At 35.9% G+C, this 21,141-nt stretch overlaps 1 protein-coding gene and 1 long non-coding RNA gene across 2 annotated transcripts in view; one reads left to right on the top strand and one right to left on the bottom strand.

Moving 5' to 3' along the window:
* Positions 1-21,141, bottom strand: part of SLC44A5 (solute carrier family 44 member 5) — a 408,769-nt gene that overhangs the window by 273,105 nt on the left and 114,523 nt on the right. The window lies entirely within an intron of this gene.
* LOC116563828 lies at positions 1,558-21,062 on the top strand. Its single transcript, XR_004274591.1, has 3 exons — positions 1,558-1,569; positions 9,444-9,448; positions 20,911-21,062. It is a non-coding gene; the product is annotated as an uncharacterized LOC116563828 (long non-coding RNA).

Genomic DNA, 21,141 nt, shown 5'->3' with positions numbered 1-21,141 from the left:
TCTGCAAAGTTAATAACATTTTTGAGGGTTCATTAATCTCAGCAAGTCTGAAAAAGATACGTTTTCATGTTCTTGCTCTCCTACTATCATTCTTACAGTATATTTTTACATAAATAATTGGTTATGGTTCAAATTAAAATAACTTTGACAATTATTAAGCTACGAGTTTTTTGAGCTTGCTCTGTGATGTGAGATATCAGCACCCCAGGGTACCTGAAGACCATGTGTTATCTTATGATAACATTCAACTCACTTTTTTCTAGGCTTATAAGATACAAGTTTTTCATTTAGCAGCTAAAATGACCGTGTTCTGTTTAGATAATATTCCCTCACTGAAAGGTTAGTCTCAATAGAATTTTTCTGATTAAAGTATAAATGTGGTATTTATAAGGACTACGATTTGCGTTCCTGGCAACCCGAGTATCCTCAAAAGCATTGCAACCCTGTGCTCATTTCACAAGTCCTATAATATTTTGCAGACCACTGTGTCCTCTATACTCAAAGCCTTCTCATAGACTAACAAGTGGCAAGCCTTCACTCTTACACACATTATAATCTTTCTTTGTGGCATGCACTAAAGACCTCTGTGTGATGAATTGTCATCTCCCTTAACCTCAAAGGTAACTGGCTATAAAACTGTTTTATGTTCCTTGTATTCCTAGGCCTGGTGTAAAAATACTAGCTGTAATTCAGTGTTGGCAATGTGGTATTATTCATAAACCATTCAAACTGTACTTTCCAGTTTTAGAATGTCATCAGAACTTCCTGATTGAATTACAATCTAGCATTTAGCTGAGTGTCCTTTTTTATGCATGAAAATTACTCACAAGCATTTCCCAACATCTCCAGGGCCTAAATGGGAGTTCCAGAGGGAGCAACACTTTGCATAATCCTTCAAAAATATCTTCAGGGACATTCAAGAGCCAAGAATTGGATAAAGCTTTTAAAATCAATGCTGGTTTAAAGAAAAAAAAAAAAAAACATAGCTTACAAAATGAAAATGTCTTGCTGATTTTCCAAAGAAAAAGAGGAAACCTCTGAAAATATGACTCAACTTCACTGGCTAGTTTTCAAAGCAAAATTTCTAAGTTGATGACATGGATTTAGCCCAACTATGTCAATTTTTGGTGAGGTAGGCGATGGGGTTTTGTTTGTTTATTGTGGAATTTGGGAGTACTTGTTTTTTGCTGTTCTTTGCTAAAAACACTTTAGTGCCACCATCAAAATCCATTCACATATAGATGTTTTCTTATTCACATCTCTATGTTTACTTTCAAGAGATAATAATTTTACAGATGACTTCCCCTATTGTATCAACTTCTCTAATTCTAGCACCATAATCGACATCTTATTTTACAAGTGCTTTTTCTTCACTCTAGCCTTATTTTTCCTTCTGTTCTTTCCATAATGTATAAATTTCCTTTATAAATAAGAAAATATTTTTTTCATCTGTTGTGGCCTTTTCCAACTTTGTCCAAGAGCAATTTTGTCCAGCCTAGCTGGTGGTGGTATAATTAGTACTAAGTAATATAATGAATTCTCCAAATATAAGCTCTGTTGCTCTGTCATGTGGTGGTGTCACAGAATATCAGAGAGGACAAATATTTTAGTCCTGATTCTATACCTGTACATATATGACTATAGACATAACCTTGTTTTATGCCTGTAGACCTGCTTTGTTTTTTCAAAAATACATGTTAATAAAAATGTGAGAAGATTTGCTACTTCATTGAATATTTAACACTCCTTCATTACATCAGTTCACTGTCAATAACAGATTTCATTCTAAGATTCAGGGCACGAGATGGGGAATGGCAACAACCTGATAAATAAAAAAGGAAAGAATCTCTAAGAATATTTGGATTTCATTGTCATACAATCTTCACCTTCTACCATTTCCTAGGCACTTACTGTCGTTAGTAAATTTGTCCAGTCTAAACTTACTAGATTCATTCTGTTTTATTATTAGAGTCATTTAACACTGCATGCTAAACCTAAATTAAACATGGCCCCAGGATAATTATCTCTATATATACTTACATTCATTCACTAGAACACTACTTTCAATCTCATAATACTAATGCTTTCAAATTCACATCTAAATGCCAATGTTCTCCTCTGACTTTAACATTTTTGAATTGATAGTCAGTATAGTGAAGTTACTGTCATTCATAAAATTAAGATATAGGTCATTCGCTAATCTTAATAGTAAGACATTTGATGTGTAATGTTACACAAGGATGTTTTGTTTTGTTATTGCCAATTAGTAGTTCAAATTAATTGGAAGTTTGCTTTGTGGGGTATATAATTATGTGGCTTAAACAGATTTTCAAAATAACAAGAGAGTCATAATTAGCAAAATTTTATACCCCAAATTTCTCTTATTTAAATACATATTTAATTATGATATGAGTGGGCTTCCTTTAAAGCAATCCAGAAAATTCTACTAAGACTAATTTTATAATAAACAATGTAACTGCTCTTTTCATATTTGGTTTGGTTCATAAAGCATAGCTTAGTAACAGAAATTTTCAAATAATTCTGAATTCTTCCAAAGCACAGGTCTACTAAAATGGCCCTACTAAGACCTCTGATAAGAGAGCAGCAACAATTCAACTGCCTGAATGAAATGCCAAGTGGCATAAAATAAAATTGTTGTGTGTCACTCCTGAGTTATTCAGGCAACAGCAAGAAGCGAAATGAGGAGCCTGAATTCTGTGTCCTTTACCACTTGCCCTCCGTGTCATTTATGAAAGAACCCCTCATAAGGAAAAGTAACATCAATAATGATGATCTTACGCCTCATCTCTTAAATATTCACAACTCAGCAAAAGCCAAATAAAAAGAGTGGCCTTTATGTCTAGATGTCCTTCCAATATCATTTGAGGAAACCTTTTAAAAGACAACAATCATGATAGAAAATTTGTTTCAGAAAAAGGAAAGGCATGATGAGGAAGGTATTTAATAGAAATCTCAGTAGATGAGCTTTGATATTACCTCTTATTTTGCTACTCCTCTTGGGGAGAACCACCCCTCAAACAGAAATTGAGTTTAAACTCCTCTGAGCAAATATTATTTCCCTGGTTACTCAGAAAGGTCTATTTTCTTCCAATACTTTATGATTACTTGTCCAGCCAGAATGCCAAACCACCATTCCTTCTAAAATATCTCCTCTCTCCTCTTTTCATTCTGCCAGTTTCACCAGCTTCCTTTCATTACCATTTCCCACGATTTTCACTGCCACTCTAACATGTATGTCTCACTTAGAACCCTCAGCCATCTCGAAACCTTTCAGAGGATGCCCATGATGGAAACATTATAGGATTAGGAATTAGGGCTCAGAATATCTTGGCTCTAATCAGAGAAGCAATAGAGCATATGTGTTTAAGAGTGAGGGCTCAAAGAGATTAAATAAATAGATCCTATTCCCAGCTTTACCACTTATTAATTATGTGATGGTGGTGAGTTTATTTAACCTCGCTGGGCCACTTTTTTCATCTGTAAAATGAAGATAAAAACAATATATATCTCAAAAGAAAGTTACCAAGATTAACAAGATAAAGCATTTAGAATTCTACCAATTAGCCGAAATATTGAATACACATCGGCTCTTCTTATTAGTGTTTGTGTGTATGTGCACGCATGTGTATACAGCACATACTACCATAGCTGCAACAATCTCTGGTGTTTCAGTCTCGTTGTCTGAAAAATGAGAAGATTAGATTGGACCATCACTAAAATTCCTTCTTGCCCTGAAATATCAGGAACATGAGTCTAACACAAATCTTCTATCTTTTGAACTCTAAGACTTTAATAGCAATCTGTTATTTAATGTGTATAGCAGGAGATGAAATGGAAGATCATAAAATAAATAGCAAAGCCTCTGCTCTTAAGAGTCTTAAAATCTTGTTTTAAAAAGTAAAGAAAATTTTCCATTTTTTCCCTCAGATGTATATCATTTTCTTCCTGTATTACTTGATAAGGTTTTCAGAAAAATATAAAACACTAAGAAAATTTATTTACAGGATAAATGTTATAATAAATTATGAAATAATATGAAGTCACATGATATGTTAAGTTTACCAACTAGATAAATTTAAAAATTGAATAAATAATATTTATGGTGAAAATACAATAAATTACACTTTTATTCACATTCAATTAATATTTACTGAGCTGCTTCTATTTGCTGAGCATTCCAGTAAGTTAGAAAAGGATTTAGTGTAAACATTTATAGAGGAAACGAGACAGGGAATGGCTTGCTACCTCAGGACAAAACTGGCCTGAGGGAAACAGAAGTGCTACCTCAGAGGGAGATTAATCAATCTGAAATTAAGAGAAACAGATCCTTAATTGTGGTAAAGAAGTGAGCAAAGCTTTGTTTTAAAAATCAAGATGTCATTTTTATTACTATTATTATTAAAATCAAAGGCCTAAACCTCAAAATATAAAATGCTTAAAGACACCTGGTTCCCTAAACCCACAAATTGTCTCATAGAACATGGGATAATTTAGCTATTAAAAAGTTCTCATTATTTGAAACAAGATAAAACCGAGATGTGCTCTAGCCAGGATTTAGAAAATATGTTAAGGAAAATCCAAATGGGGGCAAAAATGAAACCCTGGAATCAAAGAGTTGCCGAAACATTTAGAGAATTAGATTTCCCCTTCTTTTTAATGAAATAAGAAAATATAAATTATTCTTTATTTAAAGACTTTTTATAATTTTTTAAATTTCAACTACATTTAAAAATATGTTATATAAATGCAAGTTAATTATGTTACTTTAAAATATAAATTTTAAGTGAGAGTATTGAACTAGATGATCTCTAAGAAATTTTGTGTTAGTCCATTTTCATACTGCTATGAAGAGTTACCTAAGACTGGGTAATTTATAAGAAAAAGAGGTTTAATTGCTTCAGAGTTCATACGGCTGGAGAGGCCTCAGGAAATTTACAATCATGGCAGAAGGCGAAGGGGAAGCAAGGTACATCTTACATGGCAGGAGAGACAAAGAGAGAGCGAGGTGGAAAGTGCCAGACTTTAAAACCATCAGATCTCATGAGAACTCACTGACTATCATGAGAACATCAAGAGAGAAATCCACCCCCATGATCCAATTAGCTCTTACCAGGTGCCTCCTCCAACATGTGGGGATTACAATTCAAGATGAGATTTGGAGTGGGGACACAAAGCCAAACCATATCATACTATCCCTGGTCCCCCCATCATCTCATGTCTTTTTCACATTTCAAAACCAATCATGCCTTCCCAATAGCACCCCAAAGTTTTAACTCATTCCAGCATTAACTCAAAAGTCCAAGTTCAAAGTCTCATCTGAGACAAGGCAAGGCCCTTCCACCTACGAGCTTGTAAAATCAAAACAAGTTAGTTATGTCCAAGACACAGTGAAAGTACAGGCATTGGATAAATGCTCTTATTCCAAATGGGAGAAAATGTCCAAAACAAAGAGGCCACAGGCCCCATGCAAGTCTGAAGTCCAGTGGGGCAGTCATTAAATGGTAAAGCTCCAAATTGATCATCTTTGGCTCCATGTATCACATTCAGGATATACTGATGCAAGTGGTGGGCTCCTACAGCCTCAGACAGCTCCACTTCTGTGACTCTGCAGAGTGCATCCCCTGCAGCTGCTTTCACTACCTGGCATTGAGTGCCTGTGGCTTTTCCAGGTGCACGGTGCAAGCTGTTGGTGAATCTACCATTCTGGGATCTGGAGGATGGTGGCCTTCTTCTCACAGCTCACCTATGCAGCATTGCTTTCTGCATTGCCCTCCCCTCTGCATTGCCCTAGTAGAAGTTCTCCACAAGGGTTCCACCCCTGCAGCTTGGAAATCTAGGTGTTTCCATACATCCTTTGAAATATAAGCAGAGGCTCCTAAAGCTCAACTCTTGCCTCCTGCACAACTGCAAGCCCAACACCATACGGAAACTGCCGAGGCTTGTGGTTTGCACCTTCTGAAGCAAAGGCCCAAGCTGTACCTTGGCCCCTTTTGGCCACAGCTGGAACTGGAGCAGCCAGGACGCAGGGTACATGCCCTGAGGTTGCACAGAGCAGCAGTGCCCTGGGCCTGGCCCACAGAACCATTTTTTTGTCCTCTGCTCCAGTCCTGTGACAGGAGGGTATGCCATGTAGATCTCTGAAATGTCCTGGAGACATTTTCCCCATTGTCTTGGCTATTCACATTAGGCTTCTCTTTACTTATGCAAATTCCTAGAGCAAGCAGCTTAAATTTCTCCCCAGAATATGCGTTTTTCTTTTTTATCAGAGTCAGGCTGTATGTTTTCCAAACTTTTATGCTCTACTTCCCTTTTTAAAATAAGTTCTAATTTCTTTGTGAACCCACATGACTGTATGCAATTCTTTGTGAACCCACATGACTGCATGCTTTCAGAAAAAGCCAGGTCACTTCTTGAAGGCTTTGCTGCTTAGAAATTTCTTATGCCAGATACCCTAAATCATCTCTTTCAATTCAAATTTCCATCTCTAGGATCTCTAGGGCAGGGGCAAAATGCTGCTCATCTTTTTGCTGAAGCATAGCAAGAGTAACCTTTGCTCCAGTTCCCAGTAAGTTCTTCCTCTTCTTCTGAGACCATCTCAGCCTTGGCTTCATTGTTCATATCACTATCAACATTTTGGTCGCAATCATTCAACAAGTCTCTAGGAAGTTCCAAACTTTCCTACATCTTCCTGTCTTCTTCTGAGCCCTCCAAACTGTTTCATATACGTCCTTTGCCTGCTTCCCATTTCTGAAGCTGCTTCCCAGTTCTGAAGTTGCTTCCACAGTTTCAGATATCTTTACCTCTGTCTGCTTCCCAGTTCGAAAGTTGCTTCCACAATTTCAGGTATCTTTATAGCAGTGCCCCAAACTCCCAGTATCAATTTTTCTGTATTTGTCCTTTTTCACACTGCTATAAAGAACTACCTGAGAGTGGGTAATTTATAAAGAAAATAACTTTAATTGTCTCACAGTTCCACATGGCTGGGGAGGCCTCAGGAAACTTAAAATCATGGTGGAAGATGAAGGGGAAGCAAGACACATCTTACTTAGTTGCAGGAGAGAGTGAGGGAGAAATACTACACTTTAAAACCATAAGTTCTCATGAGAACTCACTTACTATAATGAGAACAGCAAGGGAGAAATCCATCCCCATGATCCAATCATCTCCCACCAGGCCTCTCCTCTGACATGTGGGGATTACAATTCAAGATGAGATTTGGGTGGGAACACAGAACCAAACCATATCACTTTCTATTTCTAAAATTATATACATTTATTTATTTAGTAATAAAATAATAATACAAAAATACTAAAACAGTAATATGACAACATTTTCAAATATGGTATTCCTCCTACAGAGGAAACTTTAAAAGGCTGTATTTAAGACAGCAAATCAAATGCCTGTTGCTAAGAAAATCTGAGAATACTTGTCATTCTGTCCTTGACATAGACAAGAAAATTATTTCACATCTAAGTTAATCAAGTAAGTCTCCAAGATAATTTGTGCTTGAAAATAAATGCAGGATGGGTATGTGAGTGTGTGTAGAGGAAGCAATATTGAAAAATTAATTTTTTTTTGTTTTTAAAATGGAAATAAATAGATCTGAATTAAGCTGAATTCAATAAGAATCAAATGTAGTTTTATTCTTTTTTTTAATGAATTTTCCAAAATTTAGGGAAGAGGTGTACAAATAGAAGTTATTTATCTTCAAAGAAGGTAACTATGATTTGAAGTCAAAAGTTTTGATGTTTTGATTGGTTTAGAGTTGAACAGTCTTTTTGAAAAGCAGAAGCTTTTTAGCTGCTGAAAAAAACTGTCACTTTCTGTTTTGAATCCGACTTGGTATTGTATTACTCTTGATATTGTATTACTTCAATAACATTCCTAGAGAGGCCTTAATTACTTAATTCTGTTATGCTTCCCAAATATATCATGAAAATTAGACAATGATTGAATTTGTGTCATGTGAACACTGATTTTCTACATGGGTAGAAGAGAGGAAACAATTGAATTGATATTTTATTATAAGTGTGCAGTGGGTAACGTACAATAATACGGATTCTGGAGACTTAGGATTAGGTTCTGGCCTCGATACCAGGATCATTCACTCAATCGTCAAGTATTTAATAACCATCTATTAATATTATCTATTACGTGTCCTTGCTCCTATGGAGTTTTCAATCTCTGAGAGACAGGAATGAAGGGACAACAAATAATAAATAAATACATAATACAAAACTGCAACAAGTAGAGTGAAGGAAATAGTATGCATAATAAGAGAGAGTAACAGGAAGAGGAGCTCTTACAGAGTAGTGAAAAAGTGGTACCGCAGAAGTGATGATACTTGGCTGAAATCTAACATATAAAATGGAGCTAGCCTTCCAAATAGTGCAAAAATAGCTCCAGGCAGAGGAAACCACATCTATAGTAGCTCTGAGACAAGACAGAGTTTGGCACTTTCAAACAATTAGAGAAAAGTATGCATCATACACACTGCATAGAAAATATCTTGTCTAAGACTAATGAATTGTTCAGAGTCTAAAGAAATAATCTACACGAGCTACTACAGAGTTGATTCAGAGCTCAGTGGACTGTGATTGTTTCTATGAACACTCTGAGGGCAAGGTACTCTATGTTGTAATGATTTTTGGCCAAGTCTAAAATACAGTCATCTGTCACTTAACATCATGAATTACTTCTGAGAAATGTGTCATTGGGGGATTCCATCATTGTGTGAATGACATAGGGTATATTTACAAAAACCTAGATGAGACAGCCTTCTACCCACCTGGGCTACATGGTATAGCCCGGGGATCCCCAACCCCCAGGTCACAGATGGTACCAGTCTGTGGCCTGTTAGAAACTGAGCTGCACAGCAGGAGGTGAGCAGCAGGTGAGCTGGTAAAGCTTTATCTGTGTTTATACCTGTTCCCCATTTCTCACATTACCACCTGAGCTCTGCCTCCTGTCAGATTGGCAGTGGCATTAGATTATCATAGGAGTGCAAATCCTATTGTGAACTGCACATGCAGGGGATCTAGGTTGTGTGCTTATGAGAATCTAACGCCTGATGATCTGTCACTGTCTCCCATCACCCCCAGATGGGACCCTCTGCTTGCAAGAAAATAAGCTCAAGGTTCCCACTGATTCTACTTGATTATGAGTTGTATAATTATTTCATTATATATTACAATGTAATAATAGAAATGAAATGCAATATGAATGTAATGTACTTAAATCATCCTAAAACCATTCCCCTCCCCCAGTCCATGGAAAAAGTTTCTCCCACAAAACCAAAAAGGTTGGGGACCACTGGTATACTCCAATGATCCTAGGCAAACCTGTTCAGCATGTTGCTGTACTGAACACTGTAGGTAACTGGAACACAGTGGTAAGTATTTGTGTATCTAAACATAGAAAAGGTAAAGTAAAAGCAAAGTAGTATGATATTATGGGACCACCATTGTATACCTGGTCCACGTTTGACCAAAATGTTATCATGCAGTGCATGATGCTAAAATTAACAAAGTGCTGAGTTAATTTGTATCTGAATTTTAAAATGATTGTTCAAGTAATCCGGATTTTTAAAAAATCAACTGTCATTATTCATATTTAGTCTTCTAGAGGCATTCAATTATTCATTAATGTGTTGATAGTACCTAGAAATACTTGAAATTTAATTATATTTAAATAAAACTGTTTATTTCTCTGAAATGAAATCTATCATGTGATGAGATGTATGTGACATTTTTGGGTAGTTATATCATTAATTAATATGATCTGTGGTGAAATAACCTGATGACATATATACAACTTGCTAAAAATGTGTACAAGTCAAATGTCTATGATAGCTGACTGAAGTCAATTTTGGGGTGTGTGTGTGTGTGTGTGTGTGTGTCTGTGGTTTGTTGCTTTTTTTTTTTTTTTTTTTTAGACAGGGTTTCGCTCTTGTTGTCCAGGCTGGAGTGCAATGGCGTGATTTCAGCTCACTTCAACCTCCACCTCCCGATTCAAGCGATTCTCCAGCCTCAGCCTCCCTAGCAGCTGGAATTACAGGCATGCACCACCACACCAGGCTAATTTTTATTTAGTAGAGACTGGGTTTCTCCATGTTGGTCAGGCTGGTTTCAAACTCCTGACCTCAGGTGATCTGCCTACCTTGCCTCCCAAAGTGCTGGGATTACAGGCATCAGCCACTGCACCCAGCCTGAAGTCAGTTTTAATAATATGATAGCTGTTCTCCACTCCAAAATAAAAGTACCCTTTACTTACTACAAATAAGCCCAGATTTATACATTAGAGAGTAATGATTTTTAAAAAAACATAAATTCATGTGTGTGAGGAGAAGGGTAGTCAGAAAGCTAACCCTGGCAAATGAGATATGAGGGGAAGTCTCCTAGAGTTTCTGGGTACAGTTTCTCTACTCTGGAAAGGACATACATGGAAAAGACAGATCCTTTTCAGCAGAAAATTGTTGTGACTGGTTGTGATACCATCTTGCCACATTCAGATAATCATAGCTTGAGGTCAAAGTCGATATGCTAAGGATCAAATAATTTTGAGACAGCAAGAATCTGTGATCTCAGTGATGTCACTGAGATGTGAATTAACCAATCCAGGAAACTCTAGGTTTCGTAATACCTTTCCTTATTGTTTATGTGAATTGAAGGTTTCCTGCTACAACTGCAGGATGAAAATGAATTGAACACATGGAAGAGGGGAGCAGTATAGGTATAAGAGACAAGATGTATAAAATCAAAATGGTGAGATAAAATATTGGGTAAAAATAAATGAATGAGTGCACTTTTGATTTCCTAAGGCACCTCCTGGCTCATGATGCTTTATTTTTCCTGAAACCATACACAGCTGTCTTGGGAAAATGTGTAGGTAAGTCTCACAGAGTTTAACAAACTCATACACCTGTGCATACATACACACACGCACACACACACAGTATTATGCACGTTTTTGGTAACATCACAGGATCTGCAGAAAAATATCAAGCTGTGTGGGAACATCAGTTGCTTATTTCTAAAGATAGGTTATTTTTGTCTTAGAAAGAGAGACTTGATTCTAATACATTTTTTATGATTACAACAAGTGGAGAGAATATGGGGTTTTCATTTCATCCATTTTTTATTCTACCTTTTGTTCTATTTGGTGATACCCTGAGAAGCAGCGGAATTTATTTTAGTGACTTCAAGGTGTTAAAAGGTGTTCTGAAATAGCCTGTGGCTGACTGAACACAATGGGTATGTTACTTGTTTTAATGAAAACAGGGATGTTCCAGGCCCTGCAGTTCATCTCTCTGTGGAGAGGATTTTGGCCTGCTTTGCTCTTTTGCCTTATCCCTGAAGTACCACATTTCAAAACATGATGAGGAGGTGGGTATGCCAATCCAAATTTTTTCTCTCAAAATGCACATCATGTGTAACATTCCAAAGGTCATTCTCTAGACTTTATGCTTTTAAATTACAATAACAGGAAATGAAATGAAAGAGCATCTAGCCTGTTAAAACCTTAGTGGCATAACAGAAATGTTTTCTGAGAACATCCAGAAAGTTTTATTCAAGAAGACATTTATTTATTGAATGTCCACTATTTGCCCAGTGGCTATCACAGTATCTGGCACAAAGGAGGCACTCAATAAATATTGGTAGAATGAACACATGATTGAATTAGTGAATAAATGAAGATTAAAAAATGAAAAGGACACAGTCCCTTACCACAGAGATTATAGTCTAATAAGGAAGATATACACTGCTATAACTATGAGGCAAGGTAATAAATTCTATAAAGGAAATACAACATGCTAAGAAAGTACATAAAATGTTATTAAATACACATAGATAAGACTAAGGACACTCCATAAAGGCAAAGATAAAGATATATTGCTAGAACAAGCTTAGAATTAAGGAAGGGTCATGTTCTTAATCTTTGGGAAAGTAGGAAAAAGGTATTACGATCATTGCTTTTATCTATTCAGCATCTTTTATCCTTTCCTTTGGTAACAAATTCTACCCTCTAGGCTTCCTGACCACAGTGTTACCATATTAAACAAACCAGATCAATCATGGTAATCCATCTATTTAGGAATAGGGATAGGCAAATGTCCAAAGTTAGGAGGAACAGAAACTTTTCCTTGGAATTTTCTAACTGAAGGTGGTAAGGTAGTACCCTTTCTTTATTTGGTTACAAAGCCCTTCATATAAAACCTCAGAAGTGACAAAAACTATGACCTTGTCATGTGAAGAGTCCTGCATGCATTAGACAAAAAGGCAAAAAACAGAGAAATTAAAGAAGTATTATGGAATCATTTAGTTCCCTGGTTCCGGACACATTCAGTGTCATTTCTCTGCCCTTTACAATTAGTTAATAAAGACCCTTATTTGTTTAAGCTACTTTGCAGAATTCTGGCCTCTGAAACTAAAAGAACAATGATATACATAAAGAATGCCAGAGGATTTCGAGCATTTGGCTGTGTCTGATGATTTTTCTCCACAATTAAAAGTAGATGGTGTTCAACTTTTACATGTCCAAGCCAGATATCAAACAATAAAAATGTACAATTATATACCAGTGAATAAATATGTATCATCGATATATGTGTAATCTAACAATATAGCCTGAAAATATAATATACCAGAACCAACAGTATTGCAAGAAATAGATATATCAGCAACAAACAGAAAATCTATCAGAGAAGAAATAGAGATTAGCCATGGGAAAAGACTAATTAAATTTTACAATGGACTTATCAGCCACAGTAGAGACTGAAAAAACAGTATAATATCTTCAAAATCCTGAGAAAAAAAAGATAGCATTTAATCAAAAAATCTATACCTAGCTAAACTGTCATCCATGAATAAATATATATTTTCAGATATGTAATGACTTACAGAATATAAAACAAACCATCTCAATAAGGATGTCAGCAAGATGACACAATAGGAGGCACAGGATTCTCCCTCCACCTACAGACACACTAAATAAACAGCTACACATGGATCAATTTCCTCTGAGAAAAATCCAGAAGCTAGTTTATAGACTCCTGTACATAAAGTGACTGAGATAATTCTCACTTCAAAGCAGCATCTGCCTGAGTGTCTGGCATTTAATTAGCTTGTACCGGAAGCTGATGAGGTATGCAATCTGTAGTCCTCTGGGAGCTTAAAGGGGAATGTGGGCAATTCCTATGGCTTCTCTCCCTGCTATGGTTTGAATGTTTGTCCTCTCCAAAATTCACATTGAAATTAACAAGTGAAACTTTTGAGAGATGATTAGGTCACCAGGGCAATGCTATTATCAAAGGGTGAGTGTGGCTGCATTTTCTCTTTGCCCATCTGTTTTCTGCCATGTGATGACATAACAGGAAGGGCTTTTTGTGCTACAAACAATCCAATTACACTCGTTTAGCTATTTTAAAATGTACACTTATATATTATTAACTACAGTCACCCTATTGTGTGATCAAATACTAGATCATATTCATTTCTTCTATATTTTGGTAATCCCTATCAAATTTTTTTTTTTTTTTGAGACGGAGTTTTGCTCTTGTTGCCCAGGCTGGAGTGCAATGGCGCGATCTTGGCTCACCGCAACCTCCACCTCCTGGGTTCAGGCAATTCTCCTGCCTCAGCCTCCTGAGTAGCTGGGATTACAGGCACGCGCCACCATGCCCAGCTGAATTTTTGTATTTTTAGTAGAGACGGGGTTTCACCTTGTTGACCAGGATGGTCTCGATCTCTTGACCTCGTGATCCACCCGTCTCGGCCTCCCAAAGTGCTGGGATTACAGGCGTGAGCCACCGCGCCCGGCTCAAATTTTTAAAAGCAACTTTCACAGAAATGGAATCCTAAAATTTGTACAGGACCACAAACTACCCCAAATAGCCCAATCTTGAGAAAGAAGACAGCATCACACATTCTGATTTCAAATTCTGATTTCAAATTTCTGACACAATGTGTCAACACACATTGTGTTGACAGCATCACACATTCTGATTTCAAATTATACTACAAAGCTACCATAATCAAAACAAGATGATACTAGCATAAACTCAGATACACAGACCAGTGGAATAGAATAGAAAGCCCAGAAAGAAACCCAAAAATAAATTGTCAAATAATAATTGCCAAGGGTACCAAGAACAGACAATGGGTAAAGGACAGTCTCTTCAAATAAATGTTATTGGGAAAACTGGATATCCACATGCAAAAAAATAATAATAATAAAAAATGGAATTGGACACTTATCTTACAATATACACAAAAATCAACTCAAAATGGATTAAAGAGTTTAACATGAGACTTGAAACTGTAAAACTCCTAAGAGGAAATGTAGGGAACAAGCTCTATGATGTTGGTCTTGATAAAGATTTTTTTTGGATATGACACCAAAAGCATACAGGCAATAAAAAAAATAAAAAATAAAAAATAAAAATTAAAAAAAAAAGTGGGACTACATCAAGCTAAAAAAAAACCTTCTGTAAAGCAAAGGAAACAATAAGATGAAAAGGCAACCTATGACATGGAAGAAAATATTTCCAAACCATGTATCTACTAAGGAGTTAATATCTAAAATATATAAGAAACTCATATAACTCAATAACAAAAATACAAATAGCCCAATTAAAAATATGGGCAAAGGATTTAAATAAAAAATTTTCTAAGACATAGAGATTGCCAGTAAGTATATAAAAAGATGGTCAAAATCGCTAACCATCAGGGAAATGCACATCAAAACTACAGTGAGATGTCGCTTAACACCTATTAGAATGGTTATTATCAAAAAGACAAAAAAATAAGTGTTTATGAGAATGTGAAAAAAAGGGAACTCTTGCACACTATGAATGAGAATGTAATTTGGTATAGCCATTATGGGAAACAGTATGGAAGCTCCTCAAAAAATTAAAGAAAGTACTGCTGTATATATGATGCAGCAATCCCACTTCTGAGTACACATCCAAAGAAAACGATATCAATATGTCAATGACATATCTGTGCTCCCATGTTCATTGCAGCATTACTCACGATATCCAAATATGGAAACAACCTAAGTGTCTATAGACAGATGAATAAAAAAAAAATTGAGGTGTGTGTCTGTATTATTCAGACTTTTAAAAAGAAGGAAATCCTGCCATTTGTTACAATGTAGATTAAGTTGAAGGACATCATGTTAAGTGAAACAAATCAGACACAGAAAGAAAGTTACCACATAATCTCACTCATTTGTGGAATCTAAAAAAGTCCAATTCATAGAAAAAGAGAGTACAATGGTGTTTTCCAGGTGAGACAGTGGTGGGTAGAGATGTTGGGCAAATGGAACAAAGTTTCAGTTACTAGAATAAGTAAGTTGTAGAGATGTAATGTACAGCATGAAGACTATACTTAATAGTACTGTAAATATGTGAAATTTGCTAAGAGATTAGATCTTAGGTGTTTTTATCACACACACACACAATGGTAACTCTGGATATGTTAATTCTATATTCAGTTTGACTGTAGTCATCAGTTTCTTCAGTATGTATATATCAAAACAACACACTGTGTATCTTAAATATATACATTTAAATTTTAAAATGTTTAATTCCATAAGAAAAATAATTACTTAAGAATATACTACATCTAGAAGGAAAATAAACACAGAGGTAAGGTGTAGTTCAAAGAAACAATGATTACCACAGAAATTGATGTTTTGAGTACTGCTAGATTTAATTGCTGACGACTACAAAATCAGTAACAGTAACATATTTCATGTGTTAAAAAAAATGTAAAACCAAATTTCTACACAACAAGATAAGAAAGAAGATGCTAATCAGTGGATATTTAAGGCATGCCAAGGTTTTCCTCATATTCAGGAGGAGGATAAGAATACAATGTAGCTTGAAAATTGTTAGAAAAAAGTCACGATTATGTATACATTAAGACTTTTTCAAAATCACAATTATGTATACATTAAGACTTCTATTTCAGACAGTATGTTGCACTAAATAACCTGAAATTTGCCATTCATTTATTCATTCAATATTTCTTAAAACTTGTTTTAGGCCCATGTTTCCCAGGAGGTCAGATGTAACGGAACATGTCCACTGCACGTGCTCAGTGTGAACTTTTCCTTTTCCACACACTAGTCTTAAATACAGCTAAGCCAAGGAACCAACAATAAACTCTCGTAATAAAACTACTGAAGTAGCAGCACAACCTTCCTAAAATTTGATGTTATTTCAGTCAATTTAATCATAATTTCCTTTTTACAAATTCTAACCTTATGTTGCATTCTTCCAAATGTGTAGGAAAATATGGCACTCATTCTACTGTCATAATCTATTTTCCTTAACATAATAGCAATTTTTAGGTTTGATTACAACATTTGCATGCTAGTCCAGTTTTTTTACTTCAGTCTTTAAAAATATTTTCTATTTAATAATACAATGAAAGCTATGCAATCAGTCTATCTCTCACTAAAGTCAGACATATTTAATGAAAGAAAACTACACATTATTATCAAAATCATGGTTTTTAACTCAGCAGGTATGTAAATTTTCCTTGAAATGAATTAAATCCATTTACAAATATGGATTATTTTTAAGATGAAAGAACTTATTCATAGACCATAAGTACACTTCCTCTCTCAAATGTTAGAATTGTATGCAGTATATTGACAGTTTTTACCATCACCAAATATACTCAAAACAGGTTAGCCTAGTGTTTTGTATATAGTTGTATGCCACATAACGATGTTTTGGCCAACAACAAACCACATATATGAAGGAGGTCCCATAAGATTCTAATAACATATTTTTACTGTACATTTTATATGTTTAGGTAAACAAATGCTTACCATGGTATCCTAATTACCTACAGCATTCAAAACAGTAGCATACTGTATAGGTTGGTAGCATAGGAGCAATAAGCTGTACCATATAGCTTAGGTGTGAAGTAGGTTATATCATGTAGGTTTGTGTAAAAATATACTCTAAGGCAGTGGTCCCCAATCTTTTTGGCACCAAGGACCGGATTTTGTAGAAGACAACTTTTCAATGGATGGGGGCCGGGAGGGAGTAGTTTGGTAGTTTCAGGATGAAACTGTTCCACCTCAGATGATCAGGCATTAGATTCTCATAAGGAGTGCACAACACAGATTCCTCGCATATGCAGTCCACAGCAGGGTTTGTGCTCCTATGAGAATCTAATGCCACCCCTGATCTTGACAGGAGACGAAGTTCAGGCAGTAACGCTTGCTTGCCTGCCACTCAACTTCTGCTGTGTGGCCCAGTTTCTAACAGGTCACAGACCATAATTGGTCCATGGCCCAGGGATTAGGGACCCCTGCTCTAAGGTGTTCACACAATGATGAAGTTGTCTAGCAAACAATGAATTTCTCAGAACACATCTCCATCATTAAGCAATGCATGACTATTTATAAATATATTTTCATATACTCAAATAAGACATAGGAGCTGTTAGCTGCAGCTAGTTAGCTTTTTGACTATCCTTTTATTTCTTGTATTATGGCAGGAATATTTTTCAATACTCCATCAGTTCATGTGAACACACTGAGTTCTTTATCAAATATGCAGATGTAGCTAGTGTAAATATGCTCATTACCCAACTCATTACCCCTTTTCCTGGGCAACCAGCTCTACTGTGCTCTCTAGCCTCCTTTGTAGTTAGGTGTGGCTATGTTAACTTAGTTCTAGGTAATAAAATGTGGCCAGAAGTGAAAGACATCATTACTAGACCCTGTCCATAAACCCCTCCCATCCACTATCTAGCTGTCAATGCCCATGTGATGTTGAAAGCCACCTGCTAAAGATGGCATATCAATGAATGCCAAGATGTCCAAACGACTGTGTGGAACACAGTCCTCCTAAACCTTAATGCTACCATCCCTAACACACAAATATACCATTGTGAACCCATATTGCCATTATGTGAGCTGAAAATAAACTCCTACAGTGTTATATCTGACAATTCTAAGGTTTATTTAATAACAGCAATTATTCTATTATAATCAATACAGGAAGTCATGCATCAAAATGGAGTATTGCTATGAGAAAAACCTAAACTATGTGTCACTTTTGGCCAGGCAATAAATAATAAGAAACTAATGTCTGAGGCTAGAAAGATGGAGATTCTTGGTATATAGTGGCAAAGCATTTGGTAAAACTATTGCTTGCAAAAACTAGAAGAGAAACAGAAGTAATATATACCATCACTTTGAAAGGGAAATAAACTTTACCATATTAGAGCCATTACACATTCTGGGATTTTTTGTTACAGTAGATATTTCCACTAATACAAACACTGTGAGGTACCTTTGTAAAATTGAAGCAAATCATTTCTGCTCTTCGGTACAATTTTTGGTAACATCAGAGAAAATTACCTTGGTGAAAAAATCTTGAAAATTTCAAATCAATGAGCATTTCACTCAAAGTCAGTATTGCGGGTATTAAAAGCATGAGTAAAGGGTTCCAAGGAGTCTAGTCTTGAATGCCAACTCTCCCATTTTCTAGTTTTATAGCCTTGAACGAATCATTGTATCATCTTAAACCTCCTTGTTCTCATGTATAAATTGAGATTAAGTTGCCCTAATTTGTAGGACTGCCATAACAATATTATAAAATACACAATTTGCTTAAGGCAAAGTCAGGCATTTAATAAAGTGCTTAGTTTATTCTTTCCTCATCCTATGATGTTTTCAAAGTACTAAATGAACCTTAGAAAACTAGGAGTTTGTATTGATATTTAAGGTAACTTTAGAAGAGAACATTTAATTTAGTAAAAGATTCCATCAACTCCAATGAACATTAAAAAAAAAAACCATAATACAAGGACAGATTAATAGGGTCAGGGAGAGACAAAGAGTCAGTCTTCCCAGCACATTTCAGTGAAAGCCTCTCCAGGCATTATTTCCTCCTATCTGTTGATTCCTCTGCACCTCCTCAATCTCATTCTCCTTTGCCAAGTGCTGAAAGCCTAAAAGGCAGTGACAAAATAGATAATAAATCAGATATTTCTTTGTCAATGGAGATTATTTGTTACTACATTCCCACAACTTGAACAAAACTAAAGATAGATCTTGCTACTTTTTCAAGGTAATCTCACATTATTAAGGGAAGCATTCCAGTCAGCTTAACTGATAATGATAGCAATACTTTTATGTTTTATATTGCTAAGCATTCTATAAAGTTCAAAGCACTTTCAAATCCATTTTCTCATTATATTGAAAGAAACATGATCAAGTAAACCTTGCAGTCATGAATTTCATGGGCCAAGGGGAGTTTATGTTGGTTTTGTTAGTCTCTGGTAAACTGTCATGCCACCCAAAGGACATCTGAAATAGTTTACACCCCAGGTTCTTACACAGAGGATTCTTGCTGAATAATTGTGCTTATCTGATGAATTGTTATCTGAATCAAAAGCTTCAGGCACAGAGAAATGACAGATGCCAATGAATAATGCCAAAGCCAAATGCCTAATAAGACAGCATTATCCAACAAAATAATTAACTTCCATCATTCTTTTTAAAAACCTACTTTTTCTCTAGGCACACAGGCATACGTGCTAAAAATGGATCTAACAAGTTCAAGTCACACACACAAAGTTGATAATTCACATACAATAAGAATAAAATTACTGACGCTCTTTGCGATGAGGCAATGCATAAGATAGATTCCAGCCCTAAAAGCAAACATTGAAATCAGCACATGGTATCCAGTGAAGTGCCAATGATAGTTTTGTTAACATAAGCAACAGAAGAAAAGCAGCAATTTTGATGCACCATGTAAATGGTCAAATTCTGTACTAAACACACGCATGCTCACACACATACACACAAAGCTTCTCTGAGTACAGAGCTACTTCTTTCAAAATCAGTGAAAACAGCTCTGTGCCTGGTAGACCTTGTTTGCCTGCAGAGGAGAGCACAAATTTGGCTGAATAAGACTAAACAACACTGATCAAAGGATAGAAAAATATTTTTGCCTGCATATCTGACAGCATGTTTTTAGCCAGCAGCATTTTACCTTAACATGGCCTCATGGGAAGTCTGAACTCGCAAGAAATTAGTCATTCGCAGTGCCAACCACACCGTGGACCCTCAATTAATATTCATGCATGAAAAAATAGGGGCATACTTCAAGATCTATACTTTTTAAATAAAAATTTATATTCTTTTTGCCTATAAATGGACTTCAAAAAATTAATATTACAAAAATGGCTCAAATAGGGTTTTAGAATATTTTTTGAATAAGTCCCAGTACTGTAATGTAACAAGCCTCACACTGGGAACTCAAGAGTGGGGACTCCCGCCTTGCTGGGCCAGCAACTTGCTCTGTTATGTCTCAAACCCCTCAACCTCTCATGAGCCTTAATTTCCTTATCTTACTCATCTTTTCCTTGCTTACATCACAGAGTTATTCTGAGAAATAAAATAAACATACTGTGTGACAATTAGAAGTGTTATATGAACAAAAGGTATTATTGTCATCACGTTTTATTCAAAGTAATACAGCCACAGGAATTGCACAAAAATACATGGATATTCCTGGATAATTTCACTTTACCTCAACTCTTTCTCAGCATCTCCTCTCAGATCAGGCCAATTAACATTTCTCCTGGATAATGTTAATACAAATTAATAATTTATAGTTGTGGAGTCAATATCTCAGTACTTGAATCACATTCTCTTCAAAAAATGCACTAACTCTGGCTTGGCTCTGGGTCCCCACCCAAATGTCATGGTGAAGGGTGACTGGATCATGGGGTCAGATTTCCCCCTTCCTGTTCTTGTGATAGCGAGTACTACACACTTTTGGTTGATCTGGTTATTTAAAAGTGTGTAGCACTTCCCCCTTTGCTCTCTCTCTCCTGCAGCCATGCGAAGACATGTCTCCTTCCTCTTCACCCTTCAGCCACAATTGTAAGTTTCCTGAGACCTCCCCAGTCATGCCTCCAGTACAGCCTATGAAACTACGTGCCAATTAAACCTCTTTTCTTTATAAATTACCCAGTCTCAGGTAGTTCTTTATAGCAGTGTGAGAAAAACAAACATACTCTTATAAATCTCTCAAGTAATATATGCTGCATTCAAATTGTCCATTGGTAAACCAAGTTC

The sequence above is a fragment of the Sapajus apella genome, unplaced genomic scaffold (assembly GCF_009761245.1).
Source record: "Sapajus apella isolate SASKATOON/1434 unplaced genomic scaffold, GSC_monkey_1.0 scaffold36, whole genome shotgun sequence".
Classification (NCBI taxonomy): Eukaryota; Metazoa; Chordata; class Mammalia; order Primates; family Cebidae; genus Sapajus; species Sapajus apella.
Note: the sequence above shows the minus strand (reverse complement) of the source record. Positions and strands in the feature narration are given on the sequence as shown.